Source organism: Mixophyes fleayi, unplaced genomic scaffold (assembly GCF_038048845.1).
Source record: "Mixophyes fleayi isolate aMixFle1 unplaced genomic scaffold, aMixFle1.hap1 Scaffold_52, whole genome shotgun sequence".
Lineage (NCBI taxonomy): Eukaryota > Metazoa > Chordata > Amphibia > Anura > Limnodynastidae > Mixophyes > Mixophyes fleayi.
In genome coordinates this window covers 105280-117878 of record NW_027448212.1, presented here as the reverse complement: position 1 = coordinate 117878, position 12599 = coordinate 105280, and the positions used below count along the sequence as shown (strand labels likewise).

Genomic DNA, 12599 nt, shown 5'->3' with positions numbered 1-12599 from the left:
CATTCACATCTGAAAATTTGAAAGCCAAGAATCACAGTACCTACAAAGTACCTACTCTATGTTAGTATCATATCTGTAAATAATAAAGACACTCAAAAGAAAGACTTTATTTATTCATATCTTAAGTTAATATAGATTTATTTAGGAACACTACTGTCTTCTATAGAAAAGAAATGTACAAGTCATCGAAAATGTAACCATAGGAGTCACATTTTACTAAATTTGCTCACTTGAAAATCATAAAGCCAAGATTCATAAGTACCTGCAAAGAATAGTCTCATTCAGTTTGGGCACATGAGACTTTTTAAAACATTAACTAAGAATCATCCCATTAATACATAGGGATTTTGTTTTGGACAATGTTATGAGAGCTATTTTGGGAAATTGACAAAATCTAACTTCAAATGGCTAGCTTTACTAAATCAACAAGATGAAAATGACAAGGAGTCATGGGCTTGTCTGGGATTTGAACCCAGGATCTCTCGCTCCCTAAGCAAGAATCATACCCCTAGACCAACAAGCCATTCAGAAGCAAAAATTAAAGTGCGTTTTTCGAATTTTTAAAAGCAAAAAGAAGTAATTATTTTAAAAATGTAATTCTGACAAAAAGAAACTTGTAAACTAGAGAAAATATTCCCTTTAACTAGCCATTTTACAATGTAAACCCATTTCAATATTGCAATTTTATTATATATAATGCCTACAGTGTTTGGGTTTTTCTGGGGAATAATCAGAGAATCTATCACACTCTATGTGAGAAATACGTTTTTAGACCAATAAGCAACACAAGAGAACATGATTTAGCTGTGTTTTGTGTCAAAATGAGACTGTTCTTTAAATACACTCCAGGTCATCTACATTGGAGAGATTTGTTTATCTGATATAGTTACATATGGTTGATTTTCTTATGAAGTATGCACTTATGAAAGTGTGAGTTTTTATTAATATAACAAATTGTTGATGTTGAGATTTTTCTAAGCATTCACATCTGAAAATTTGAAAGCCAAGAAACACAATACCTACAAAATACCAACTCTTTATTAGTATCATATCTGTAAATAATAAAGACACTCAAAAGAAAGACTTTATTTATTCATATCTTAAGTTAATATAGATTTATTTAGGAACACTACTGTCTTCTATAGAAAAGAAATGTGCAAGTCATTGAAAATGTAACCATAGGAGTCACATTTTACTAAATTTTCTCACTTGAAAATCATAAAGCCAAGGTTCATAAGTACCTGCAAAGAATAGTCTCATTCAGTTTGGGCACATGAGACTTTTTGAAACATTAACTAAGAATCATCCCATTAATACATAGGGATTTTGTTTTGGACAATGTTATGAGAGCTATTTTGGGAAATTGACAAAATCTAACTTCAAATGGCTAGCTTTACTAAATCAACAAGATGAAAATGACAAGGAGTCATGGGCTTGTCTGGGATTTGAACCCAGGATCTCTCGCTCCCTAAGCAAGAATCATACCCCTAGACCAACGAGCCATTCAGAAGCAAAAATTAAAGTGCGTTTTTCGAATTTTTAAAAGCAAAAAGAAGTAATTATTTTAAAAATGTAATTCTGACAAAAAGAAACTTGTAAACTAGAGAAAATATTCCCTTTAACTAGCCATTTTACAATGTAAACCCATTTCAATATTGCAATTTTATTATATATAATGCCTACAGTGTTTGGGTTTTTCTGGGGAATAATCAGAGAATCTATCACACTCTATGTGAGAAATACGTTTTTAGACCAATAAGCAACACAAGAGAACATGATTTAGCTGTGTTTTGTGTCAAAATGAGACTGTTCTTTAAATACACTCCAGGTCATCTACATTGGAGAGATTTGTTTATCTGATATAGTTACATATGGTTGATTTTCTTATGAAGTATGCACTTATGAAAGTGTGAGTTTTTATTAATATAACAAATTGTTGATGTTGAGATTTTTCTAAGCATTCACATCTGAAAATTTGAAAGCCAAGAATCACAATACCTACAAAATACCAACTCTTTATTAGTATCATATCTGTAAATAATAAAGACACTCAAAAGAAAGACTTTATTTATTCATATCTTAAGTTAATATAGATTTATTTAGGAACACTACTGTCTTCTATAGAAAAGAAATGTGCAAGTCATTGAAAATGTAACCATAGGAGTCACATTTTACTAAATTTTCTCACTTGAAAATCATAAAGCCAAGGTTCATAAGTACCTGCAAAGAATAGTCTCATTCAGTTTGGGCACATGAGACTTTTTGAAACATTAACTAAGAATCATCCCATTAATACATAGGGATTTTGTTTTGGACAATGTTATGGGAGCTATTTTGGGAAATTGACAAAATCTAACTTCAAATGGCTAGCTTTACTGAATTAACTAAAAACAATAAGATGAAAATGCCTATAAGTCATGGGCTTGTCTGGGATTTGAACCCGGGACGTCTCGCACCCTAAGCGAGAATCATACCCCTAGACCAACGAGCCATTTATGAGTAAAAATTTAAGTGCGTTTTTCAAATTTTTAAAAGCAAAAAGAAGTAATTATTTTAAAAATTTAATTCTGACAAAAAGAAACTTGTAAAGTATAGAAAATATTACCTTTAACTAGACATTTTACAATGTAAACCCATTTCAATATTGCAATTTTATTATATATGATGCCTACAGTGTTTGGGTTTTTCTGGGGAATAATCAGAGAATCTATCACACTCTATGTGATGTCGAAGTCAGCAAATTGGATAAAGTCATTTCAATTAAAGTCTAGCAAACTTGGTTGTCTTTGTGTGAAAAGATGCGTATGGTACGCATCTACGTACAAGGGTACTCTATGGCGTGAAAGTTCGTACGCATCCATTACACGTGGCAGCAACAGTAATTGGTCTTTTACCATACATTCGCACAAACACGCATACTTAAAAAATAGTACACATTAATGGTAGTTGCAACACATAGTCAGTTATGTCGAAATATAGTAGTATTTATATGTTATATCAGAGTTACATGCATATTAGTGAAATACACGGAAAGGGTTGAAGGAATAACATCATGAGTGGTATCATAATGAACCTTGTTACATATCCTACTGTTTGGTTCACTCTGCGAGGGAATCGCAGAGTGCATACACAAGTTATGAATGATAGGGAATTATGAACTACTTAAGACTAAGGAATCTTGGCGGCAAGAGCAGAGCATACCCCCTGCAGAGATGACCCCCTCCTTTGGATTCCTTAGGATGAGCCAGCCAATGATTGACAACCCCTTGGACATTCCTGAGACCTGGACCAATAGATGCAAGCTATACCATCTTCATTGTATTACTGTATTTGATTGTGTATATAAGCAGCAGCTTGTGATCCAGAATGCAGACATCTTGTCCCCAGACTTCAGGATTGAATGACTGCACTGGATCCAGAGCGCCTGCGATAAGTAACGGCTGTATTTACTATTACTTTTCTTGAGCATATTTATTCTACTATTTGCGAATAAATCTTTGTGCGTGTCTTCCTCCCAATACTAACATACAAAAATTTATTGAAGATTGTTTGTTGGAGGAAGATGACACCTTGACTGATGAGATTAACCAAAAGAATATAGAACAAATTGTCAAACACTTAGCCATCTATTTTCCAGTAGTAGTAAATTGGAGAAAGATTTTCACAATTAAACAAAAGGATAGTGAAACAGCAGCAGATTACTTCACTAGAGCTATAGCAGCGATAACACGGTTTACTGGGATATCCAACATAAGTGAGGACCCACATCACAGAGAGGTAGCTGTAGGAGTACTGATGGATGGCCTTAGAGAAAATTTAAAGACGAGAGTACAAACCACATTACCTAATTGGAGAGTCGTCACGGTAGACTCTCTTAGGGAGTCTGCTGTGGAGCATGACAAAAACCTTTTTAGAAAAAGGGAAGAGAAAAGTGATAGGTTAATGACAGTAAGTATACAGGCTCTAGAAGGGGTGCATACACGACCACCAGCATACAACCCATATAACAAGAAACCTAAAGTGATCAGGTGTTTCAACTGTAACGAGGAAGGACATTACATGAGAGATTGTAAAAAGGAAAGACTCAATACACAGAAGGGTGGGTCACATAGATATCCTCCAAGGAGGGATTCACATAGACTAGAAGACTCACATCTACCCGCACATATGACAGCAGCAAATGCTGCACGGGAAATCAATAGTCAGCGCTAGGGGTCAGGTCATACCTGTAGTCTACAGCCAGTGAGGTTAACTGAGAGTCAGAGTGAAGAACCAACAATGATATTTGACATAGCTGGTAGGAAACAAACTTTTCTTGTAGATACATGGGCGGCCCGATCTGTGATAACCTCTCCTTTCAATCTACAGGTGACCAGTAAAACCATTCCAGCTATGGGGGTAACGGGAAAAGTGTTACATTATCCTCTAACTAAACCCGCTGAAGTTACTATCGGGCCTCTGCATACTAAGCATTCGTTTCTCTTGGCTGCAGCGGCTCCTACTAACTTGCTAGGGAGAGACTTGTTATATAAAATGGGATGTGTCATATACTGTACTTCTGATGGTGTGTTCTTAGATATACCGGAGAAGGTCGCACATGAGGTACAGGATATATTGGACACCCCTCAAAGGTTAATGTTACACTCTCCTGTTATAGAACAAAGTCCATCTCAAGTAAAGGGGATGTTGCTGGAAATACCAGGTTCCCTATGGACCAGAGATGGACAGGACACTGGACTGATGGCAAACGTAGCCTATGTCATGGTCAATCTAAAAAGTGGTAGGATAGCTCCAAAAATCCCACAGTATCCATTAAAACCGGAGGTGGAACTAGGGGTATATCCTGTTATTGAGAGGCTGTTACAACAAGGGATTTTAATTCGTACAGCCAGTACAGAAAATAGTCCCATTTTCCCTGTGAAGAAGAATGGGGGGAGGGGCTATAGATTAGTCCAGGACTTAAGGGGAATTAATAAAGTTGTTGAGAGCCAATTCCCCGTAGTGCCGAATCCAGCTGTCATCCTCATGCAGATTCCACCGTCTGCCAGTCATTTTACTGTCATTGATCTGTTCTGCTTTCTTCTCAGTCCCTCTTCACCCTGACTGCCAATACCTTTTTGCATTCTCCTACAGGGGAAAGCAATACACATGGACCAGACTACCCCAGGGGTTCATTGACAGCCCCAGTATTTTCTCCCAAGCCTTACATGACTGTTTGCAATCCTTTCAACCCCACAATGGGTCTGTTCTAATTCAATATGTGGACAATTTGTTGTTGTGCTCTGATTCTTTTATGTCATGTTTACATGATACTAAATTGTTGTTGCTTCATCTTTCACAAACAGGGCACAAGGTGGCAAAGGATAAATTACAGCCATATCAGACTAAGGTCAAATACTTAGGACACTGCCTCACTAAGGGGCTAAGACAGCTGACAACCGACAGAATTGAGGCCATACAACACATGACTCTGCCGCAGAGCCAGAAGCAGATTCGTACTTTCTTAGGGATGTGTGGATACTGTAAATCCTGGATCCCAGGTTTTTCTATTCTGGCATTACCATTGCAGGAGCTAGTCTCTTCCTCAAAACCAGAACGTGTTGTACACACAGAAGAGTCAGAGCAAGCGTTCTTTAATCTTAAAGATAGTCTGACGAGAGCACTTGCATTGGGAATACCTGATTATGAAAAGCCTTTTGAGCTATTTTGTACAGAAGCTGATGGTTGTGCAGCAGGGGTCCTCGCACAGAAACTTGGTGACGCTAGCAGACCGGTAGCATACTACAGTGCACAATTAGACAATGTGGCAAGATCACTTCCAACATGTCTCAGAAGTGTAGCAGCAACAGCTCTTCTGGTAAGTAAGAGCGAGGACGTAGTACTAGGACATAATTCAACTATCTATACACCCCATGCTGTATCAGCTCTGTTAAATTCAGCCCAAACCAGACATGTTTTGTTCAGCTAGATTCACAAAGTGGAAACTAGCCCTGATGGCACCCTCAAACATCACCATCAAACGATGTAGCACCTTAAATCCAGCTACATACCTTCCGTATGTGTCTCTAGAGACAGAAAAGGTGGAAGGTGAGGAGACCCTGGTTTATGATGAGTTAGGCAAGAATACTGACACGCATGATTGTATGGAACACCTGAATCAGACTTTTACTGCAAGGCCCGACATACGTGACACCCCCTTAGAAAATGTAGATTTTACGTTTTATACAGACGGAAGTTGCTATAGACAGACAGAGACAGGAGAGCTATGTACTGGTAACGCTGTTGTAGACGATCAGGATGTGGTAGAAGCTGAACCCCTTAGTCCACCTCACTCAGCCCAGGTGGCGGAACTAGTAACACTAAGGAGAGCGTGTGAATTGGCAGAGGGTTAATCAGCCAATATATATACTGACTCTAGGTACGCCTTCGGGGTAGTGCACGATTTTGGGGCCCTTTGGCATCTTAGAAACTTTACGACAGCAGCAGGTACACCAGTGGCACACTCACAACACATAAAAGGACTTCTGACAGCGATGCAGTTACCCAGAACAGTAGACGTCATAAAGTGCAAAGCCCATACCAGTGTCGTTGGGCAACAACAGGGCAGACGAAGCTGCTAAATGGGCAGCAGGGCAACCTATGACTGTATCGACCGAGACTATGATGGTTTTTCAGACATTAGACATGCAGAAATTAATTGAAATGCAAGATTTGTGTTCCCTGCAGGAAAAGGCGGTCTGGAAGGCGAAAGGATGTGGCCAAGAGTCCTCAGGACTCTTGAGGGATGGACAAGGTAAGCCTGTAGCTCCCCGAACATACTATCCAAGCCTGGCTGAAGCAGCACACGGTCTGACTCACCTGGGTAAAGAAGGTATGTGCAAACTGGTGAGAGCATACTGGTGTGCTCCCGGATTTTCATCTCAGGCTGGTAAGAAAGCAATGTCATGTCTTACTTGTTTGCGGAAAAATGTTGGGAAAACGATTCCAACTGAGCCATCCCACATCCCTCCTACAGACGGACCTTTCCAGGTAATACAAATTGACTATATCCAATTATCACCGTGCAGGAATCTAAAGTATGTGTTAGTGTGTATTGATGTGTTTTCCGGTTGGGTAGAAGCATATCCGGCAGCCACTAATACTGCTGTGTTCACTGCAAAGAAAATTGTACAAGACTTTGTGTGTAGGTTCGGTATCCCTAGAATCATTGAAAGTGATAGGGGTACCCATTTTACTGGTGATATCTTCCAAAACTTCAAATGGCTAGCTTTACTGAATCAACTAAAAACAATAAGATGAAAATGACAAGGAGTCATGGGCTCGTCCGGGATTTTAACCCGGGACCTCTCGCACCCTAAGCGAGAATCATACCCCTAGACCAACGAGCCATTCAGAAGCAAAAACTTAAGTGCGTTTTTCGAATTTTTAAAAGCAAACGGAAGTAATTATTTTAAAAATTTAATTCTGACAAAAAGAAAATTGTAATATATAGAACATATTACCTTTAACTAGACATTTTACAATGTAAACCCATTTCAATATTGCAATTTTATTATATATGATGCCTACAGTGTTTGAGTTTTTCTGGGGAATAATCAGAGAATTTATCACACTCTATGTGAGAAATACGTCTTTAGACCAATAAGCAACACAAGAAAACATGATTTAGCTGTGTTTTGTGTCAAAATGAGACTATTCTTTAAATACACTCCAGGTCATCTACATTGGAGAGATTTGTTTATCTGATATGGTTCCATATGGTTGATTTTCTTACGAAGTATGCACTTATGAAAGTGTAAGTTTTTATTAATATAACATATTGTTGATGTTGAGATTTTTCTAAGCATTAACATCTGAAAATTTGAAAGCCAAGAATCACAGTACCTACAAAGTACCTACTCTTTATTAGTATCATATCTGTAAATAATAAAGACACTCAAATGAAAGTCTTTATTTATTCATATCTTAAGTTAATATAGATTTATTTAGGAACACTACTGTATTCTATAGAAAAGAAATGTACAAGTCATTGTAAATGTAACTATAGGAGTCACATTTTACTAAATTTACTCACTTGAAAATCATAAAGCCAAGATTCATAAGTACCTGCAAAGAATAGTCTCATTCAGTTTGGGCACATGAGACTTTTTGAAACATTAACTAAGAATCATCCCATTAATACATAGGGATTTTGTTTTGGACAATGTTATGAGAGCTATTTTGAGAAATTGACAAAATCTAACTTCAAATGGCTAGCTTTACTGAATCAACTAAAAACAATAAGATGAAAATGACTATAAGTCATGGGCTCGTCCGGGATTCGAACCCGGGACCTCTCGCACCCTAAGCGAGAATCATACCCCTAGACCAACGAGCCATTCAGAAGCAAAGATTTAAGTGCGTTTTTCGAATTTCTAAAAGCAAAAGAAGTAATTATTTTAAAAATGTTATTCTGCCAAAAAGAAACTTGTAAAGTATAGAAAATATTACCTTTAACTAGACATTTTACAATGTAAACCCATTTTAATATTGCAATTTTATTATATATGATGCCTACAGTGTTTGGGTTTTTCTGGGGAATAATCAGACAATCTATCACACTCTATGTGAGAAGTACGTTTTTAGACCAATAAGCAGCACAAGAGAACATGATTTAGCTGTGTTTTGTGTCAAAATGAGACTGTTCTTTAAATACACTCCAGGTCATCTACGTTGGAGAGATTTTTTTATCTGATATGGTTCCATATGGTTGATTTTCTTACGAAGTATGCACTTATGAAAGTGTAAGTTTTTATTAATATAACATATTGTTGATGTTGAGATTTTTCTAAGCATTCACATCTGAAAATTTGAAAGCCAAGAATCACAGTACCTACAAAGTACCTACTCTTTATTAGTATCATATCTGTAAATAATAAAGACACTCAAAAGAAAGACTTTATTTATTCACAACTTTAGTTAATATAGATTTATTTTGGAACACTTCTGTCTTCTATAGAAAAGACATGTACAAGTCATTGAAAATTTAACCATAGGAGTCACATTTTACTAAATTTACTCACTTGAAAATCATAAAGCCAAGATTCATAAGTACCTGCAAAGAATAGTCTCATTCAGTTTGGGCACATGAGACTTTTTGAAACATTAACTAAGAATCATCCCATTAATACATAGGGATTTTGTTTTGGACAATGTTATGAGAGCTATTTTGGGAAATTGACAAAATCTAACTTCAAATGGCTAGCTTTACTGAATTACCTAAAAACAATAAGATGAAAATGACTATAAGTCATGTGCTTGTCTGGGATTTAAACCTGGGACCTCTCGCACCCTAAGGGAGAATCATACCCCTAAGCCAACGAGCCATTCAGAAGCAAAAATGTTAGTGCGTTTTTCGAATTTTTAAAAGCAAAAATAAGTAATTATTTTAAAAAATTAATTCTGACAAAAAGAAACTTGCAAAGTAGAGAAAATATTACCTTTAACTAGACATTTTACAATGTAAACCCATTTCAATATTGCAATTTTATTATATATGATGCCTACAGTGTTTGGGTTTTTCTGGAGAATAATCAGAGAATCTATCACACTCTATGTGAGAAATACATTTTTAGACCAATAAGCAGTACAAGAGAACATGATGTAGCTGTGTTTTATGTCAAAATGAGACTGTTCTTTAAATACACTCCAGGTCATTTTCGTTGGAGAGATTTGTTTATCTGATATGGTTCCATATGGTTGATTTTCTTACGAAGTATGCACTTATGAAAGTGTAAGTTTTTATTAATATAACATATTGTTGATGTTGAAGTTTTTCTAAGCATTCACATCTGAAAATTTGAAAGCCAAGAATCACAGTACCTACCAAGTACCTACTCTTTATTAGTATCATATCTGTAAATAATAAAGACACTCAAAAGAAAGACTTTATTTATTCATATCTTAAGTTAATATAGATTTATTTAGGAACACTACTGTCTTCTATAGAAAAGAAATGTACAAGTCATTGAAAATGTAACCATAGGAGTCACATTTTACTAAATTTACTCACTTGAAAATCATAAAGCCAAGATTTATAAGTACCTGCAAAGAATAGTCTCATTCAGTTTGGGCACATTAGACTTTTTGAAACATTAACTAAGAATCATCCCATTAATAGATAGGGATTTTGTTTTGGACAATGTTATGAGAGCTATTTTTGGAAATTGACAAAATCTAACTTCAAATGGCTAGCTTTACTGAATCAACTAAAAACAATAAGATAAAAATGACAAGGAGTCATGGGCTCGTCTGGGATTTGAACCCAGGACCTCTCGCACCCTAAGTGAGAATCATACACCTAGACCAACGAGCCATTCAGAAACAAAAATTTAAGTGCTTTTTTCGAATTTTTAAAAGCAAAAAGAAGTAATTATTTTAAAAATTTAATTCTGACAAAAAGAAACTTGTAAAGTATAGAAAATATTACCTTTAACTAGACATTTTACAATGTAAACCCATTTCAATATTGCAATTTTATTATATATGATGCCTACAGTGTTTGGGTTTTTCTGGGGAATAATTAAAGAATCTATCACACTCTATGTGAGAAGTACGTTTTTAGACCAATAAGCAGTACAAGAGAACATGATTTAGCTGTGTTTTGTGTCAAAATGAGACTGTTCTTTAAATACACTCCAGGTCATCTACGTTGGAGAGATTTGTTTATCTGATATGGTTCCATATGGTTGATTTTCTTACGAAGTATGCACTTATGAAAGTGTAAGTTTTTATTAATATAACATATTGTTGATGTTGAGATTTTTCTAAGCATTCACAGAAGCCAAGAATCACAGTACCTACAAAGTACCTACTCTTTATTAGTATTATATCTGTAAATAATAAAGACACTCAAGAGAAAGACTTTATTTATTCATATCTTAAGTTAATATAGATTTATTTAGGAACACTACTGTCTTCTATAGAAAAGAAATGTACAAGTCATCGAAAATGTAACCATAGGAGTCCCATTTTACTAAATTTACTCACTTGAAAATCATAAAGCCAAGATTCATAAGTACCTGCAAAGAATAGTCTCATTCAGTTTTGGCACATGAGACTTTTTGAAACATTAACTAAGAATCATCCCATTAATAGATAGGGATTTTGTTTTGGACAATGTTATGAGAGCTATTTTTGGAAATTGACAAAATCTAACTTCAAATGGCTAGCTTTACTGAATCAACTAAAAACAATAAGATGAAAATGACAAGGAGTCATGGGCTCGCCTGGGATTTGAACCCTGGACCTCTCGCACTGTAAGTGAGAATCATACCCCTAGACCAACGAGCCATTCAGAAACAAAAATTTAAGTGCTTTTTTCGAATTTTTAAAAGCAAAAAGAAGTAATTATTTTAAAAATTTAATCCTGACAAAAACAAACTTGTAAAGTATAGAAAATATTACCTTTAACTAGACATTTTACAATGTAAACCCATTTCAATATTGCAATTTTATTATATATGATGCCTACAGTGTTTGGGTTTTTCTGGGGAATAATTAAAGAATCTATCACACTCTATGTGAGAAGTACGTTTTTAGACCAATAAGCAGTACAAGAGAACATGATTTAGCTGTGTTTTGTGTCAAAATGAGACTGTTCTTTAAATACACTCCAGGTCATCTACGTTGGAGAGATTTGTTTATCTGATATGGTTCCATATGGTTGATTTTCTTACGAAGTATGCACTTATGAAAGTGTAAGTTTTTATTAATATAACATATTGTTGATGTTGAGATTTTTCTAAGCATTCACAGAAGCCAAGAATCACAGTACCTACAAAGTACCTACTCTTTATTAGTATTATATCTGTAAATAATAAAGACACTCAAGAGAAATACTTTATTTATTCATATCTTAAGTTAATATAGATTTATTTAGGAACACTACTGTCTTCTATAGAAAAGAAATGTACAAGTCATCGAAAATGTAACCATAGGAGTCCCATTTTACTAAATTTACTCACTTGAAAATCATAAAGCCAAGATTCATAAGTACCTGCAAAGAATAGTCTCATTCAGTTTTGGCACATGAGACTTTTTGAAACATTAACTAAGAATCATCCCATTAATAGATAGGGATTTTGTTTTGGACAATGTTATGAGAGCTATTTTTGGAAATTGACAAAATCTAACTTCAAACTGCTAGCTTTACTGAATCAACTAAAAACAATAAGATGAAAATGACAAGGAGTCATGGGCTCGCCTGGGATTTGAACCCTGGACCTCTCGCACTGTAAGTGAGAATCATACCCCTAGACCAACGAGCCATTCAGAAGCAAAAGTTTAAGTGCTTTTTTCGAATTTTTAAAAGCAAAAAGAAGTAATTAATTTAAAAATTTAATTCTGACAAAAAGAAACTTGTAAAGTAGAGAAAATATTACCTTTAACTAGACATTTTACATTGTAAACCCATTTCAATATTGCAATTTTATTATATATGATGCCTACAGTGTTTGGGTTTTTCTGGGGAATATTCAGAGAATCTATCACACTCTATGTGAGAAGTCCGTTTTTAGACCAATAAGCAACACAAGAGAACATGATTTAGCTGTGTTTTG

General features: G+C 35.4%; 3 non-coding genes across 3 annotated transcripts; all 3 read right to left on the bottom strand.

Moving 5' to 3' along the window:
• Positions 1–451: 451 nt before the first annotated feature.
• TRNAP-AGG (transfer RNA proline (anticodon AGG)) lies at positions 452–523 on the bottom strand. The gene has a single exon. It is a non-coding gene; the product is annotated as a tRNA-Pro (tRNA).
• Positions 524–7316: 6793 nt separating this feature from the next.
• Positions 7317–7388, bottom strand: TRNAP-AGG (transfer RNA proline (anticodon AGG)). The gene has a single exon. It is a non-coding gene; the product is annotated as a tRNA-Pro (tRNA).
• A 917-nt stretch (positions 7389–8305) lies between these two features.
• TRNAP-AGG (transfer RNA proline (anticodon AGG)) lies at positions 8306–8377 on the bottom strand. Its single transcript has one exon. It is a non-coding gene; the product is annotated as a tRNA-Pro (tRNA).
• Positions 8378–12599: the final 4222 nt, after the last annotated feature.